Source organism: Aquarana catesbeiana, linkage group LG03 (genome assembly GCF_042186555.1).
Source record: "Aquarana catesbeiana isolate 2022-GZ linkage group LG03, ASM4218655v1, whole genome shotgun sequence".
In the NCBI taxonomy this organism is placed as follows: domain Eukaryota; kingdom Metazoa; phylum Chordata; class Amphibia; order Anura; family Ranidae; genus Aquarana; species Aquarana catesbeiana.
The window spans coordinates 560,374,289-560,391,897 of NC_133326.1; positions in this window are offsets into that span (position 1 = coordinate 560,374,289).

The following is a 17,609-nucleotide window of genomic DNA, read 5'->3' on the forward strand; positions in this document are numbered from 1 at the left end:
TATGGCAGAGTATTGCGGGGTATGGCAGAGTATTGCGGGGTATGGCAGAGTATTGCGGGGTATTGCAGGGTATGGCAGAGTATTGCGGGGTATGGCAGAGTATTGCAGGGTATGGCAGAGTATTGCGGGGTATGGCAGAGTATTGCGGGGTATTGCAGGGTATGGCAGAGTATTGCGGGGTATTGCAGGGTATGGCAGAGTATTGCGGGGTATTCCAGGGTATGGCAGAGTATTGCGGGGTATTGCAGGGTATGGCAGAGTATTGCGGGGTATTGCAGAGGGAATTGCAGAGTATTGCACAGCATTGCAGGGCATGCAGAGTAGTGGGGATGGCTGAGCATGGATGGATGGATGGCTGGATGTCTCTGTGCAGCGCTGTGGGCACTACAGATGCAGCCCACAACGCTGCAGCCATCCATCCATCCACCTCTTCGGTCACTGTGTACCGATCGGTACACAGGAGGGGAGGAGAGGGGGAGGAGAGGAACCGGCGTCATCAGATGACGCCGTTTTGTTTACATGTGATCGCTCCGTCATTAGACGGAGCGATCACATGGTAAACGGCCGCGATCAGCGGCCATTTACCGGGATCTGTGATGCGCCGGGTCCTGTGGACCCGGCGATCACGGATGCTCTCGAGTGCGCGCCCTAGGGGGCGCGCGAGAGCAGAATTCTGAGAGGACGTCCCTGGACGTCCTCCCAGAGTTAAACAACCGCCCTGTAGCCGTCATTTGGCTATGGGCCGGTTGTTAAGTGGTTAAGCAAAAAGTGACATAAGTGCAATAATGTTGTATTTATACACGCATCCCTTCAGTGTGAGATGCAATTAAAACACCCAACTTCCAAAATATAATACTGTAGTCCAAAAAAGTGACAATAGTGCAATATAGTCCACACCAATGCTATTGTCATGCAAAATGTGACTTCTGGTGTTCACACAAAAAAGTCTATTTGAAAAGTGCAGATAGTAGTGACTTGTGCTGTTCTTCTATTTTACTTCTGGTGCACACACCAATTGTTCCCCCCAGCCTCTCACCTCTAGTAGCGCCCCCAAATGGGCTGAGTAAGGCAGATGGATAATGCTATGGTAGAGGGTTTTCCTGCAGCAATACACCTTCCCTGAGGGATGCCCGTGGATCTGGCTCTCCGTCTCACCTCTCGTCTCTCACAGCAGTCCCACAGAAGTAGTTAGGAAGAAAGGAAAAGCTCCCATAGTGTAGTAGTTAAAATTCCAATTTATTAAAGTAAACGTAGTAACTTACAATGAAGTAAAAAACGAGCAGTAAAAACAGTGTTACAGCTTCCGGGTTCGTCCGTCCCTGGGAAGCGTCGGCACCTGGCTCCTCCTACCCTGACACGTTACGTCACACCACGTGACTTTCTCAAAGGGATGAGGAGTCCGGTGCCTGCTAGCCAGTTTAAATAGACGCCGCTGTCATAGCAATGTAATATACAGACATTAAAAACGATCCTCCGTACATATTAAATGCGCTTGGTGGAAGGTATAGGCAATTCATTAGTACAAGCTTCTTATTACACGATCAGTAAACCTTATTTCCTCTCCATAAGTAAAACTATAAAGAAGAAACAAAATAAACAACTAAGAATAAATAATCTAATGTCCCATTAACATCTATGTTTCCCGCAGCTAATACACCACCTACGCCATCTGGTGGTGGCTGAAATAACTCCCACAGCAATATGAGATAACTAGGGAGAAAAGCTGGAATAGAAACACAGAAAAAAGGAAACAATGGGGGAAATTTATACTAGAACGACACTGGTCCACTTCCCTGGACCTAGTGACGCTCATCAATAAGCTCATATGCTCAAACAAAGGCACATTAGAAGTTAGGAACCCCGTTATTAAACAGGGTCTTTCAAAACCAAAAGAACTCTCATCTAGGCTAATCAAAATGGAACTTACTTCACACAATAGAAAAATATGTATAAAATCACAATAATACCTGACATAAGGTACCATAGTGGGGGATGTAAAATCGAAACAAATGGCACAATCTACTTATTAATATCCAACAAGGGGATTGCAATATATATGGGATGAGAAGTAATATAAAAATGTATATTAAAATCTAGGTACAAATAAAGTAAAATAAAATTAAAAAATATATTCGTGGATCCATCTGGACTCTGCCTGGCTAATTCTAATAATTTTATTATCGCCCCTCCAATGGGGTTTGTATTTTTCTATTCCACATACTCTCAATGATGAAGGGTCACTGTTATGGTACTCTGCATAGTGTTTAGATAAACTATGCTTATCATAGCTCTTTTTAATATTACGTACATGCTCTTTTAGTCTCATCCACAGTGCCCTCTTGGTTCTACCGACATATTGGATATGGCAGGGGCACTCCAAAAGGTAGACAACTCCTTCACTCCTGCACGAGATGAAGTCCTCTATCTCATAGTTTTGTGCCGTAACAGTGGACATGAAGCTTAGTTTTTTCTTCTTATCTTCTCTCGTGTGTCTGCAAGTATAGCAGTTTTTACATGGATAGAACCCCTTGCCTTCAAAGAAGGAGAATTTTTTCTTTTTCGGGGGGTCTAAGACTTTTTTGCCAAGCGGTCCCTTAATGTCGGGGCCCTCCTATACACAAATTTTGGTAAGTTTGATATAATAGGTCCTAAATGACGATCCGTTTTGATGATGTCCCAATACTTTTTGACAATTTTTTCAATTTGTTTATATTGGATGTTGTAGTCCATGATAATGGGTACATTATCTTGCTGAATTGAATTTTTTTCCCCATCCTGTATTAATTTTTCTCTATCCATTGATGTGACATCATTTATTTTTTCTTCAATCAATTTGGCATCATATCCCTTCTGGACAAACCTTTCTCCGATCATTTTAGCTTGTTCCAGGAATGTTTCTTTCTTAGTGCAGTTACGTCTAAGTCTAACCAATTGACCCTTTGGTATGTTGTCCAACCATAATGAATGGTGGCAACTATCCAGAGGTAAATAACTATTCCTGTTTACTGCTTTAAAATACGTCTGGGTGCATAGCTTCATTCCTTCTTTCTTGATTTGGAGATCTAAAAAGTAAATTTTCTCGTCACTGATCTCCCAAGTCAATTTTATATTTTTATTATTAGTATTAAGATAAAAAGAGAAGTCAATGAGACTTTCTCTATTTCCACTCCAGATAATAAAAATATCATCAATAAAACGTTTAAAAACTATCAATTGTTGTAGTCGATTACTGTACAATACTTCTTCTTCCCATTCTGACATATAAAGGTTCGCCACACTGGGCGCATATTTAGCGCCCATTGCAATTCCGCATATTTGTTTATAATAATTGTTATTGTGCCAAAAGTAGTTGGAGTCCAAGCTGTATTTCAGGCAATCTAATAGGAATCTTCTTTGTTTACATTTCAAGTTGCTGAACTTCCTCAAGGCCCATTTGGTTGCCTGTACCGCTTCATCATGATTAATAATTGTGTACAAGGACGAAACATCAGCCGTTGCCAGATATATCGGGCCATCACTCAGGGTCACGTCATTAAGGAGTTGAATAAGATGTTTAGTGTCTCTCAGATAAGATCTCGTCCTCTTCACTACTGGCTGTAAGAACCAGTCAATATATTCACCAATTCTTGCACCTACCGAGTTGATACCGTTTACTATAGGCCTCCCTGGGGGTTTGCACTTATCCTTATGGATTTTTGGTAGCGTATAGATTACAGGTATCTTACAAGTTTTCGGCTGTAGGTATAAAGCTTCTTTTTTATTAAGGAGGCCTTTATCTACTCCTTTCTGCACAACCTTCGCCAATTCTTTTTTGTATTTTATCATTGGATTACTTAATAGCTGGTAGGTATCCTTATCATTGACCTGTCGGTTTAGTTCTCCATTATAGTCCTCCTTAGATTGAACAACTATGGCTCCTCCCTTGTCGGCCTGCTTTATTACAATGTAATTTCTTGCTTCTAATTTTTTTATCCCATTTCTTATACTTTTTGAATCCCACACCTTTTTCACTTTTAGTTCTTGTAGATCTCTTAAAATCATTCTTTTAAAAACTTCTATGTGTCCATCTTTCCCAGTAGGTGGGTTGAAGAGAGATTTATTCCTCAGATTACTAAATACAATTCCATTATTATCTGGTATAGTAGCACCTCTTCTTTCTTGTGGGTTACTGATCATGTATTTTTTTATATTGAGACTCCTGATGAATTTATTGATATCCACATATGTATTGAACTTGTTAAGGTTCTTCCTTGGGGCGAACGTTAATCCCTTGTCTAGTACTTTAATTTCTTCTGGTGTTAGTTCTACCCCACTAATATTGATAATACCTTCCCCTACTGTTCTCTTTTCCTTTTGTTTTTTGATTCCTGCTCGGCATCCTCTTCTCGTGTTTCGTTTTTTCCTTTCTTTTTTTCTACAGATCTTCTCGGGGTATTCCTTTGGTGTTCTCCCCTGTCTTGATCCCTTTGTCCTTCCTGTTTCCTGTCTTCTCTCCTTCTTGTTCTTCTGTCCGGACTGGGATTTGGGGTACGCCTGTCTTGTCTCCGTGGAGGATCCTCTCGATATTGTCGTCTCGGAGATTCTTGATGGCGTTGCTCTAAAAAACGGTACGGTGTTCTATCTCGTTCATATCTATCAGATTGTTGTTTAGGATGCCAAGGAGATCTCCCACCATCATCATACCTTTGCAACTGTTCATATCTATTTTGTGTCGGAATGGTGTAGTAATCCATACGTGGGGGGAATCCCTTCTTCTATTTTCATATTGAAAGTATCTCTCATCTCTCAAAGGTCTTTCTTCTCTTCTTGTTCTATCTGAATGATAAATATTTCTTTCTCCATTATTCTCATAGTTTTTCCACCTAGGATACGGGGATCTTCTGTCCCATGGGGACTGATGGTAGGGTCTCCCTTGGTAGTTATTAGGATGTCCATTATTTTTCCAGAAAGGCTTTTTCCAATTGTTACCTTTCCACCTTTGTTTTTGTTGGGGGGTGTTGTAAGTATTGTAGTTCCCCTGAGTTCTATTGGTGGGCAAAGGCTCTTCAATTTTCCTTTCATTTAGATTCTCCATCATTTTTACTTCTTTCACCGGGGTATTATTGTTGGAGTTTATAATTGCCTCTTCAATTTTGTTCTGCCATTTGAACACAAGGTCATCATTGGAATCTTTTATATCCCTCTGATATTTTTTTCTCTTCCGTGCAGCTGTTTCTTTATCTTTCTGTTCCATGTCTCGATTCAATTGTTCAGATAATGCCATGAATTCTGGTAGTTCTTTAGAGGGTTCCAAAGTAGCTTTAATCTCCTCCATGGTTTTATTGAGGATCCTGATTTTCTTTTGTTTTCTCTTTCTCAAAAAATCAAGTAACTCAAGGCCCTTCTCATTGAAAAATTTAAACCATTCATCTGTTGATTCTTGATCAACCAAACCATCATTTATAGGTACATCCCAGCGGAGTCTCCTAGGTACTATTTTATCCTTGATATACTTTTCATGAGTTACCATATCCCACCATGCGTTGATTTTCTTCTCCATTAAATGTCCTATCTTTCTGAACCCATTTTCGATATCTCCTACCTGATTGGTTTCCTGTTTGTTAAAAACTGTATCAATATCTAGAGTCCTATTGTCCAAAAACTGAAACACTTCCACGGTATGCAGCACTAGTAAAATTAAGAGTAAAATAAAAACAAAAGTACAAGAACTAATGCGCAAAACCACAACCTCATATGTAAAATTAACAACCTAAATAATAAAATCCGGTACCAGATAAAAAAGCTGCCAACATAGACGGGTGCACTCAACACCCCAGTGAGTATATAATACAATTAGATAATATGTGGCGCTACTCTACCCTTCTGTACCACACTGCAGAGAGCAAATTCACTACTGCTGTATCAATCAGTATATCTATAGTCCTTCTACTACAGATAGCAGGTGTGTGGCAATACACCTTCCAACCATTCAAAAGAACTCCAGTTTCTATCTGAATGATATAGCATAAACTTCCTTAATAATAAATACACCGTGTAATAATCTTAAATAAGTCCCAGTAAAAAACCCTATGTACCAAATATATTAATAAAGTGGCTTGTGCACAATGTAATCCCTGATGCAATAACCAAATCAAATAAATGACGTATGTATCAAATAATAAAAAGTGGCATCAATATGTGGCTGCAAATACAGCCCAAACCACTTACTAAGGTGCGAGAATACTAAATAAGTGTACAAGAAAATTCAGATTCTACGTGCTATATCATCAGAAGAGAGAGAGGAGACATTGTTGGAAGTGGCAGCAGAGGAGATTTCTGGAGATGCTGGGAAAAAAGTCAAATACCACTCATTTGTAAGATAAAACACAAAAGGACAACGATACCCAAATGATCAGTGAGGTTTTTTCAGATTGACCTGCCTGCCTTAGGTACATTACAAGATACCCTGGGATCCTGACGGTGGAGTTCGTTGGTCCCTGCAGAGGGCTATATCTTCTTGTGTGTATGACCTTGCCACAGAGGGGGTCCATCAGTTCTGGTAAGCGCACAATTTTGTTACCTGGATGCACCTGGAGTTTGGACGTTTCCTTCACATCCTGCTCTTCCCCTTCCCTCTCATGCGGGCTGAGGTGGTTGAATTTTAGATGTGGGATCCCCGTCTATTGGACTTACCTGTTTTCCTTCACTGAACTTTCTCTATGAATGGACTTTATTTTCCAAGCATTATATGAACTTTCACAATCGCTCTTTGATAATTTTGTTCACATATGATTTATCTATATAGGATAGTCATTTTATTGCAAGCGCACTTTTTATATATTTTTTTTATGTTTACTACACTGATGCAGCTGCACATTTCACTTATTACTTTGTGCTCATAGCGCGGTATTGTTTTCTTAACTTTGTAGCAAGCCACGAGGCAAAAGGCTTCTGCCGGACTGATCTGTGCGAGCTGAAATGTTGTAACATCTCCTGCGCACAAGTGTTGTGGACTATGGTCTATAAGCACGTGCCCCCTTGTAAAACGGCATTAGGGGATGTGCTAGGCCTTGCTGCCCTCTAACAACTTGGGTAACCCGGCTGACAACTGCAAAAAAAAGGTAAAAACGTACTCACAAACAACAAAGTTATGCAACATGTCAAGCCAACACTTGTGGCACAGTGGACAGTAGGAACCAGAATAGTTCAATACCAAGTGGACACTGAGATCCAAAACTGGCTTACGTGTTTCGAGAATAAACCCTCTTCATCAGAGCTCTGTTGTTTGTTTTTGCAGCTGATCCATGTGAGGCATTTGCAAACACAGTCAAGAACTACACAGGAACCAGGATTTAAATATTCTCAGTCTAGATAGTGGATGGTGACCATGGTGCCTGAAAAAAGATCACTCTGTCCTTCTGAATTGAAACTAAGTATTTTCAAGAGGAGTACTATAATAAATACCTGTAAGAGGTACACTGACCAGCCATCAGCCATCAGCCATCAGAAATTGTGGGGCCCCTTAGAAAGCTTTAGGCCTGACCTCCCCCCAGGGCTGACCACCAACATTCCCCAGGGCCGTCCTACCGAATCCGTCCACTGGCCATCCCACCAAGCCCTTCAGTGCACACACTTTTATTTTAACACTCGTACAACGTCATATATGAAGGTGAACATTGTATTATAAGTCATCAGTGCTTTCAAGGTTTAACAGTAGGAAATGATATTTTGCCCAAAAGAGACATCCCAATCCAGCAGCTGTATGCTCGCAGCCCCACCTCACATCTGTACGCTCGCAGCCCTCCCTCACACCTGTAAACTCGCAGCCCTCCTTACACCTGTACGCTCACAGCCTACCCTTACACCTGTACGCTCGCAGCCCCCCCGTCACACCTGAACACTTGTAGTCCCCCTCACACCTGTACGCTCTCAGCCCCCTCGGAACTGTACGCTCGCAGCCCCCCTCACTCCTGTACTCGCAGCCCCCCTCACACCTGTACACTCGCAACCCCCCTCACATCTGTACGCTCGCAGCCCCCCTCACACCTGTACGCTTGCAGCCCCCCATCTGACACCTGTAGGCTCTCAGCCCCCTCAAACCTGTACCCTCGCATACCCCCTCACACCTGTATGCTCGCAGCCTCCCTCACACCTGTATGCTCTCAGCCCCTCACACCTGTATGCTCTCAGCCCCTCACACCTGTATGCTCACAGCCCATCACAGCTGTACGCTCTCAGCCCCCTCACACCTGTACGCTCTCAGCCCCCTCACACCTATACATGAGCAGCCCCCACGCACACCTGTACGCTCACAGCCACCTCACACCTGTACGCTCGCAGCCTCCATCACACCTGTTCGCTCTCAGCCCCCTCACACCTGTACGCTCTTAGCCCCCCTCAAACCTGTATGCTCTCAGCCCCCTCAAACCTGTACGCTAGCAGCCCCCCCCACACCTGTATGCACTCAGCCCTCTAACACCTGTACGGTCTCAGCCCCCTCACATGTGTATATATGACACACACATGTGTACACACACAGACATGTACACACACAAACACACATACACACGTGTACACAGGCACACACACATGTTCACAGGCACAGACACACATACAAAGGCACACACTTATGTACACAGGCACACACACACATGTACACAGACACATACACACACACATGTACACACACACACACGTACACAGGCACACACGTACACAGGCACACATACATGTACACAGACACACACACATGTACACAGGCGCATACACACATGTACACATGTACACAGGCGGACACATGTACACAGGCACACACAGATACACACACATGTACACAGACACACACACATGTACACAGACACACAGGTACACAACCTACCCCCCTTTCACTTGTACAACAGCCCTTACTTGTAAGGTGGTGTTCCAGCTCCAAACAACTAACTTATCGGGTTGTTCAACCGCTTTTTTGACCCACCAAACGACCACAATGCACTGCACCACTGCACAGTGCATTGAAAGCCCAGATTGGCTGAAGCAATGAAAGCTTCACCCAATCAGGGCACAGAGCACTGTCAGAGCCATGATTGGACGCTATCATGATGACTGTATCCAATCATGGCTCATTGCAAATCCCCCCACACTATAAAAGTATTCTTTCCATAGCAGCCATTTGTAGTATGACAGCGGCGTGGGCCGAGATAGAACAGGGCTCTGTTCAGTGCTATTAGATTCTATTGTCAGTGTAGAATAGGGATGAGCTGAACACCCCCTCCCCCCCCCCCCCAGTTCGGTTCGCACCAGAACAGGCAAAAAATTGTGCGAACATGAGGACACCATTAAAGTCTATGGGACACGAACATGAAAAATCAAGTGTTCATTTTGAAGGCTGATATGCAAGTTATTGCCATAAAAAGTGTATGGCGACCTGGGTGCTGTCCCAGGGGACATGTATCAATGCAAAAAAAAAAAAACGTTTTTTCAGGAGCAGTGATTTAATAATACTTAAAGTGAAACAATAAAAAAGAAATATTCCTTTAAATATCGTGCCTGGGGGTCCCCTTAGTCTGCCTGTAAAGTAGTGCATCTGTGTGATGTGTTTTAAAGTCCCACAGCAAAATTACATTCCTAAAAGAAAAAATGTAATTTAAACTTGCTTGCGGCTGTAATGTGTTGCCAACTAGATAAAAGTCAAGACCCTCAAAATCCATACCAGACCCTTATCCGAGCATGCAGCCTGTAGCGCGCGCCCCCCCTCCTGAACCATACCAGGCCACATGCCCTCAACATGGGGAGGGTGCTTTGGGGTCCCCTTCAGGTCTGGTATGGATTTTAAGGGGAACCCCGTGACAAAATTGAAAAAAAAATTGTGTTGGGGTCCCCCCCAAAATCCATACCAGGCCCTTCAGGTCAGGTATAGATTTTAAGGGTAACCCCAAGCCATTTTTTTTTTAAATGGCGTGGGGGGTCCCCCCAAAATCCATACCAGACTCTTATCCAAGCATGTGACCTGGCAGGTCAGGATAGGAGGGGGAGACGAGCGAGCACCCTCCCGAACCATAGCAGGCCACATGCCCCTAACATGTGGAGAGTGCTTTGGGGTCCTCATCCCCACAAGGGCCTCATCCCCATAACCCTTGCCCAGTAGTTGTGGGGGTCTGAGGGTGGGGGCTTATCCCGCTCCCCCCCATGTGAATAGGTATCGGGTACACTGTACCCCTACCCACTGACCAAAAAAGGTGTCAAAAAGTAAAAAAACCAAGACAGTTTGACAATTCCTTTATTAAAAAGAAGGGAAAAAAGTGTCCGCGATGTCCATCCATCTTCAATTATGGAAAAAAAAAAAAAGCTCCGCCTCGATGGGAGGCGTCCCGCAGACTGCTGTCTTTTCGCGGTGACAGCTGTTATATAGGCAAGGGCGAGGCCACCCACTGATGTAACAGGATGGGGGGCGGGGTCATCCGGTTACGTCTCCGGGCCCGCCCTTGCCTATAAAACAGCTGTCACAGCCAAGAGACAGCAGTCGGTGGGACGCCTCCCATCGAGGCGGAGCTTTTTTTTTTCCTATTTTTTCGGGTCCATCAGTGCCAGGATTGAAGATGGACGGACACTTTTTTGGGGTGAATGGGTAGGGAGGGGTACAATGTACCTGATACCCATTCACATGGGGGGCGGGATCTGGGGGCCAGGGGCGGGCTGGGCCGGCGGGCAGAGATGCATTTCCCCCCCAGGCCGCTCTGATTCCCCGTAAAAAGGCTGATGTGCTGACAGCTGGGAACTGAGCATGTGCTGTTGGCCAAGTGTTACTGCTCGGGAGACTCCAGAGGGAGGCTGACAGGGCTGGATAACAGCCCAGAAGCGTGCAGGAACGTTAGTGCTGTAAGCAGACATCTGTCTTGTCACAGTGCTGTTCCCTGCTTCTGAGCTGACAGTCTGTGTCCATTCATAGCACAGCCGAATGGAAGAGGGTGGATCCGCTCTGCCTCCTCCAGCCCCCTCTCTCACTGTGCCCGCCCACACTCTGGGCAGCCTGTGTATGCATCTGTGAATAGGACGTGTGGGCGGGAACATTCAAACTGAGATCCATCCACCGGTGTTCTGTATAGGACACTCTGGAAGCTGATAACCAAGCCAGTGAGCCTTCTGCCCAGGGCTGTCTTTAAGGTAGCACAAAAGGGGCAGTTGCCCTGGGCCCTGTCATTGTTGTGGGGCCCAAAGCAGCTGCCTCATACTTGGCAACTGTCCCAGTTTAAATTCCCTTGTCCCTTGAAGTTATAGTCCCGTGCTCTGTCCTGATATCTCAGTGTGAAGTTCTGTTACTAATGCTACCCGGCTTTGCCCTATTGTTGTGTACAGATGATTCACCTGCAGACCCTGTGTTTACATATAAATACCGACATTGATATGTAAATAATGACGGCATCCATATGTAAATAGCGGCTGACGGGCAGCATTCATATTTTAAAAAAGGCGGCATTCATATGTATATCATGCCCCCCTAAGGTCATATCCACCATCACCTATACTGAATGCTGCCCACTGGGGAGGTAAAGGAGCATGCTTGAAAGTCCTGCCTACAACTGTGGTCATTAAGCCTAACATCCGCCTGTTCTGCAAATGTGGAGGGCCCAAGAAAATGTTTGCCCAGGGTCCAATCAATATTAAAGATGGCCCTGCTTCTGCCTGCTGGGTCCTTCCTTCCAAGTGAGTGAGCTGTGACCGGCCTCTCCCCCTTCTCTCCCCCCTCTCTCCCAAATTCCTCTCCCCCCATCTCTCTGCAGATTTATTTCAGCAGGTTTTCTGCAGTTTGGCTGCAGTGTTGGTGATCTCACTGTCTTCCTGCATGTTACCTACCCCTCCAGTCCCATAGACTTCTATTGGTTTGCATATTTTTGCTGCATTTTCTGAAAGTGCACAAAAACGGCTGTATGCTGCATCTTTGGTGCGTTATTTAAAAAAACTGCAGCAAAAACACACAACCTAAAAGAAGCCTATGGGACTGCGGCTAAGGAAAACTGTGTACATAAGCACTGCGGCCGAACCGCAGCACACCAGTGTGCACCCAAAGGCTTGTACACACTTGCAGCAGGCACTGCCACTCCGCTGAAAAGTGATCAGTGCTCAGGTCACTTTTGCTCATGGTCAGCAGCTCCAACCAGAGCTGTCAGTTTTTTGTTTTTTTTTTAACAAGAAAAAACTAGTGGTGTGTAAAAGGCTTTACTATGTTGATAAAGGAATCAAGCAATTTATGTGAGGAGTGGTCTCTATGTGCGGACAATTTGGAGCAATGACTCTCTCTGTCAGTGGTGGCTGGTGCAAATATTTGGGGAGGGGGGTGCAAACTAAAAAATACTGAGAAAAACCCCCCATCAATTGCAGCCTCACTCTGCCATTAAATGCAGCCACTGTGCCATTCATTGCAGCCTCACTGTGCCCATCAAATGCAGCCACTGTGCCCAACAAATGCAGCCACTGTGCCCATCAATTGCAGCCTCCTTGTGCCCATCAATTGCAGCCTCCTTGTGCCCATCAATTGCAGCCTTACTGTGCCCATCAATTGCAGCCTCACTGTGCCCATCAATTGCAGCCTCACTGTGCCCATCAATTGCAGCCACTGTGTCCATCAAATGCAGCCTCGCTGTGCCCATCAATTGCAGCCTCGCTGTGCCCATCAATTGCAGCCTCGCTGTGCCCATCAATTGCAGCCTCACTGTGCCCATCAATTGCAGCCTCACTGTGCCCATCAAATGTAGCCACTGTGCCATCAATTGCATCCTCACTGTGCTCATCAATTGCACTCTCACTGTGCCCATCAATTGCATCCTCACTGTGACATCAATTGCATTCTCACTGTGCCATTAATTGCATCCTTGCTGTGCCATCAATTGCAGCCTCACTGTGCCCATCAATTGCAGCCTCACTGTGCCCATCAATTGCAGCCTCACTGTGCCCATCAATTGCAGCCACTGTGCCCATCAAATGCAGCCACTGTGCCCATCAAATGCAGCCAATGTGCCCATCAGATGCAGCCAATGCTACCCCCCCGTCGGCATTTAACTAGCACCCCACCCCGCCCGCTCGCTGTCTGACCGGCACTTACCCCTATTTGGTGGCGGGTCAGGCAGCGGGTCAGGCAGCGGGTCAGGCAGCAGCTCCTGTGTTCTCTATGCTTCCTCCATGCTTTTCCTCCCCCGTAGACATCCAATAGGAGCGCCTGTCCTTTCAGCCAATCAGGTGACGGGTATCAGACCCCGCTCTACCTGATTGGCAGAGAGGCGGTTCAGTGTTAGAAAAGCAAATATTCATTTGCTTTTCTAACACACCTGGGTGGGCTCTGAGCGCAATGCTCTGCGTTTCGAGTCCACCCTATTTTGAAGCCTATTAGAGCCTATGGTCAAGCTGCCTGAGGTGAGGTTGGGAGCAGTGAATGAATTAGAACATATGTGTGTCATGGGAGCATGAGCCGGCAGCAGAGGAGGAGATCACATCCTTAAATCTCAGCCAGGGTTCATGCTGGGACTTGCAGTCCTTTACTTTTAGGGATGTGACACCACAAAAGTGAAGGACTAAAGGTCCCAGCATGAACCCCTCAGAGCTCAGGATGTGTCACATACCCCTGCCATCCCCCCAACTAGTGAAGGACTACAGGTCCCACTGTCCCAGCTTAAACCCCTCAGAGCTGAGGATGTGTCACCCCCCCAATTAGCAAAGGACTACAGGGCACAGCATGAACCCGTGGGATCTAAGGGGACACATCCTTAGATCTCAGGGGTTAATGCTGGGACTTGTAGTTTGTCACTAGTTGCGGAGGGGGGGTCAGGTCCTCAGCTCTGAGGGATTCATACAGGGACTTGCTTGCAGTTTAGTTCCTGGAGGCCATGATAGTACAAGTCCCCCACAGGCCCTGAAGGGCCACATTGTCCTCCCTGCCCCCTCCCCCCCACCTTTGTGATCATGAAAAACCTTAGAGACTGTTTTCCCGATCCATCACTTTGCCACCACCGGTTCTATGGGCCACTTGACTGGACTTGCCCCCCAGGCCTAAGGCTACCAGCCCTCCCCTGCTGGGGGCCAGGCTCCAATAAGCCCCCCGCCTGCAGACCCCCCACAACCACTGGGCAAGGGTTGTGGGAATGAGGCCCTTGCCCCTATCAAAGCACCCTCCCCATGTTGGGGGCATGTGGCCTGGTATGGTTCAGGAGGGGGGGTGCTCGTTCGTCCCCCCCTATCCTGACCTACCAAGTTGCATGCTCAGATAAGGGTCTGGTATGGATTTTGGGGGCACCCCCATGCTCTTTAAAAAAAAAATTGTTGGCGGGGTTCCCCTTAAAATCCATACCAGACCTGAAGGGCCTGGTATGGATTTTGAGGGGGACCCCCACGCCATTTTTTTAAAAAATTTTGGCACAGGGTTCCTCTTAACCACTTCAATACACTGTGTTATATATACTACACTGCCTGCACTGACTGAATATAGAGTCTACACTGAATGCAGAGTATATATATATATATATATATATATATATATATATATATATATATATATGTGTAGGAAGGCCAGTATGGTGGCCTGAATTTACGGGAGGAGCTCGGGGGGTATTTAAGCAGCTCGCTCACCTGTGGTGCTTGTCGGTTTCCTGTGCGCGATATACGTCACTAGGCCGACTATTCGAATACCAGCGTCCGCAAGTTCTTGTCTCGCAAGTTCCCGCATTCGCATTTCCGTGCTCGAGAGTTTCGAAGTCCGTGTTACCGATTCGTAGTTCGTACCACGCGTCTGGCTCAGCTGTCGCAGGTAGGGTCCCGTCGGACTTTTGTTTTCACGCATTGTTAGATATCATGTCACTAAACCGTGATATCAAACTCACAAATCACTCGGAATTTCACCTCGTAACCGCAATGCATACCACTCGCACCATCGTTATGTTACCATTTCTCGTTATCTGAATAACCACCGCGACATAGACGTCGCTTCATTTCAGGCATGTCTAATTGTTACTATGAGTCAGCAGACAACCGTAGCGATTCGCAATTCGCAATTTCATATGGACCCATGTCAGTTCGATACCAAATTATTTCTCATTTCTGAACATTTCTAAACATTTCTAACATTTCAAACCATTTCGAATCATTTCATTCATTTCAGTCACGTACCGCGCTCCGATTGGAATCCAGTCGCATCTAAAGATGCACCGATTCGCTCCGGTGTGCCCCAGTAGTCACGGCCTCATTTCAATACATGCTCCAGAGTCACGGTCATTATCAGTCGCTCGTTACGACTCACCGATTCGTACCTCTGTCATGGTTATCATTTCACTGCCACGTATCACGCTCCGATACGAATTCAGTCGCATGGAAATGCACCGATTCGTCTCGGCGTGCCCCAGGTATTTGCCACATTTCAGTACATGCTCCAGAGTCCGATTCGCAGTCAGTCGCAACAGCGGCATGATCGATTCGCGCCTCTGTCATGGCAACAAATTGTTACACCTGCACTTACCGCGCTCCGGTTCGGATCCAGTCGCATCCTCGATGCACGATTCGTTACGGCGTGCCCCAGGGCTCGGCCTCATTTCTGAAACATGCTCCAGAGTTCGGATCGTAGCTAGTCACAGATATCGGGCGACCGATCCGCATCTCTGTCATAGGAACTATTGCCATTCATTTCACTCCCACATGGCATCACCATTTCGAAACCAGTCGCATCCGAGATGCACCGATTCTTCACGGAATGCCTCACTTGTTTCGGCCACATTCATACCTATACCAGAGCTCGGTTCGTTGCCAGTCGCAAATGCGGCACAACCAATTCGAGCCTCGGTCAAGGTGAAAACATTTCTGTCATTTCGTTGTTTCATACTGCGCTCCGATTCGAATCCAGATGCATCAAACATGCACCGATTCGTCCCGGTGTGCACCAATGTTTTTCGGTTGCCTCATTTCAGTACATGCTCCAGAGCCCGGTTCACGGTCGGTCGCAGTCACGGCACGACCGAGCCGGACCTCTGTCATGGCAAGAGATTTCACTCATTTCATAATCAAGGCAAACATTTCAAATCATTTCGTTGTCACTAGATTGCAAGTCACCATACAAATCACTGCTTCAAGTTAGCCAGCAAACCCTTCACGAGTTGTCACCTTTCATTTTCCTCCAGGTCAGTCAAAGTTCAGTAGGTCCACCCTGCACCAGGTTGGACGATATCCCCCCAGGTAAAAAAACAAAACAAAAAAAACAACAAGTTGGGTAAGTATGGCTCAGGGAAACAAAGCAAACTTGAAATTCATGTCACCCCCAATAGGTTACAGTCAACCAAAAAATACGATCTCAAGGACAGGATATCTTTACCAGATCAACCATGTCCCAGGCCGGCAGCGAAGACCTCACGGCCCCCCTGTCACCTTCCCTGGTCTCTGAGAGCGGCAGCGTGCAGTCCCTCAGGGGATGGACTATCCCCAAATTGACGGCAGAGCTAAGACTCAGAGGCGTGCCCTTCTCCGCTACAGCTAGGAAAGGCGAGCTCTTCAAGCTCCTCTTCCCCCCACCAGCTGCAGCAGGACCCAGTACCCAGCAGGCATCTCTCCAGTCGATATCCTCGGCCATCTCACAACTTCACACTATGGTGTCGTCACTGTCTTCCTCGGTCACGGACGTACAAACCAGGGTGGCAGTCCTGGAGTCTCGGCCAGGAAGGACATCTTGGATGGCAGGGACGTCAACCTGGCCTCTCTCCTGATTTCTGTCCACGATCTGGCAGAAAATAAGGCCTATACCTGGGGTGACATATCGGTGGTCCTTAAAGCCAAAGACCCCAGACTGAATCGGAAATTATCTGTCCCAGAGTTCACCTTGGCCTTTGGCATGCTGAGAGATGTCCTATGTTCAGCCGCTCCCAGCAGAAGGGAAGAGCTGGACTTGTGCCTCCATACGGTAGTAGACTTGGGCTACAAGTATGGAGGATTTTCTTTTTACGACTACCACCGTTCCTTTTCCGCAAAGGCGGCAGCCAGGCTAACACAGTTTCAAACAACAAATTGGAGTCTCATGGACACAGAGCTGTTCTGCCGCCATTTTGCCGGCTTACGCTCACCCCTATGTGCGATTTGCCAGTCCTCCACTCACACTGCCACCTGGTGCGCCAATGCGACAATCAAACGTCCCTTCGAATTTCCCTCCACCTCCGGTGCACCTCAGGGTCAGTCGGCCCCTGAACAAACGCTCAGGTGGACAAATTCGGACGCCCAGTCCGAACCGTGGGAGGGGCAGCCATCTGCAATAATTACAACTATGGGTCCTGCAACTTCAGTCAGTGCCGCCTACTCCACATCTGCACCTTATGCCAAAGAGTGCACCCAAGAAACTTGTGCGAAGTCAAACAACAAAAGAGGGCATGACTAAGTCGGGTCAACGTCTTGTGGCTAGGACTCTACCTCATCTCACACCCCACCCCCTCCCTGGCCATCTACCTTATCCAGGGGTTCACAGTAGGGTTTCACACCGGCCTCATTTCATTACCCCACAGTACCTACGAATGTGGGAATCTTTGTTCAGCGGCCATTGACGAACAAGCCATAGATCGGCTCTTACAGGCAGAAGTAGACCGAGAGTTCGTTATAGGCCCCTTCACTCAGCCCCC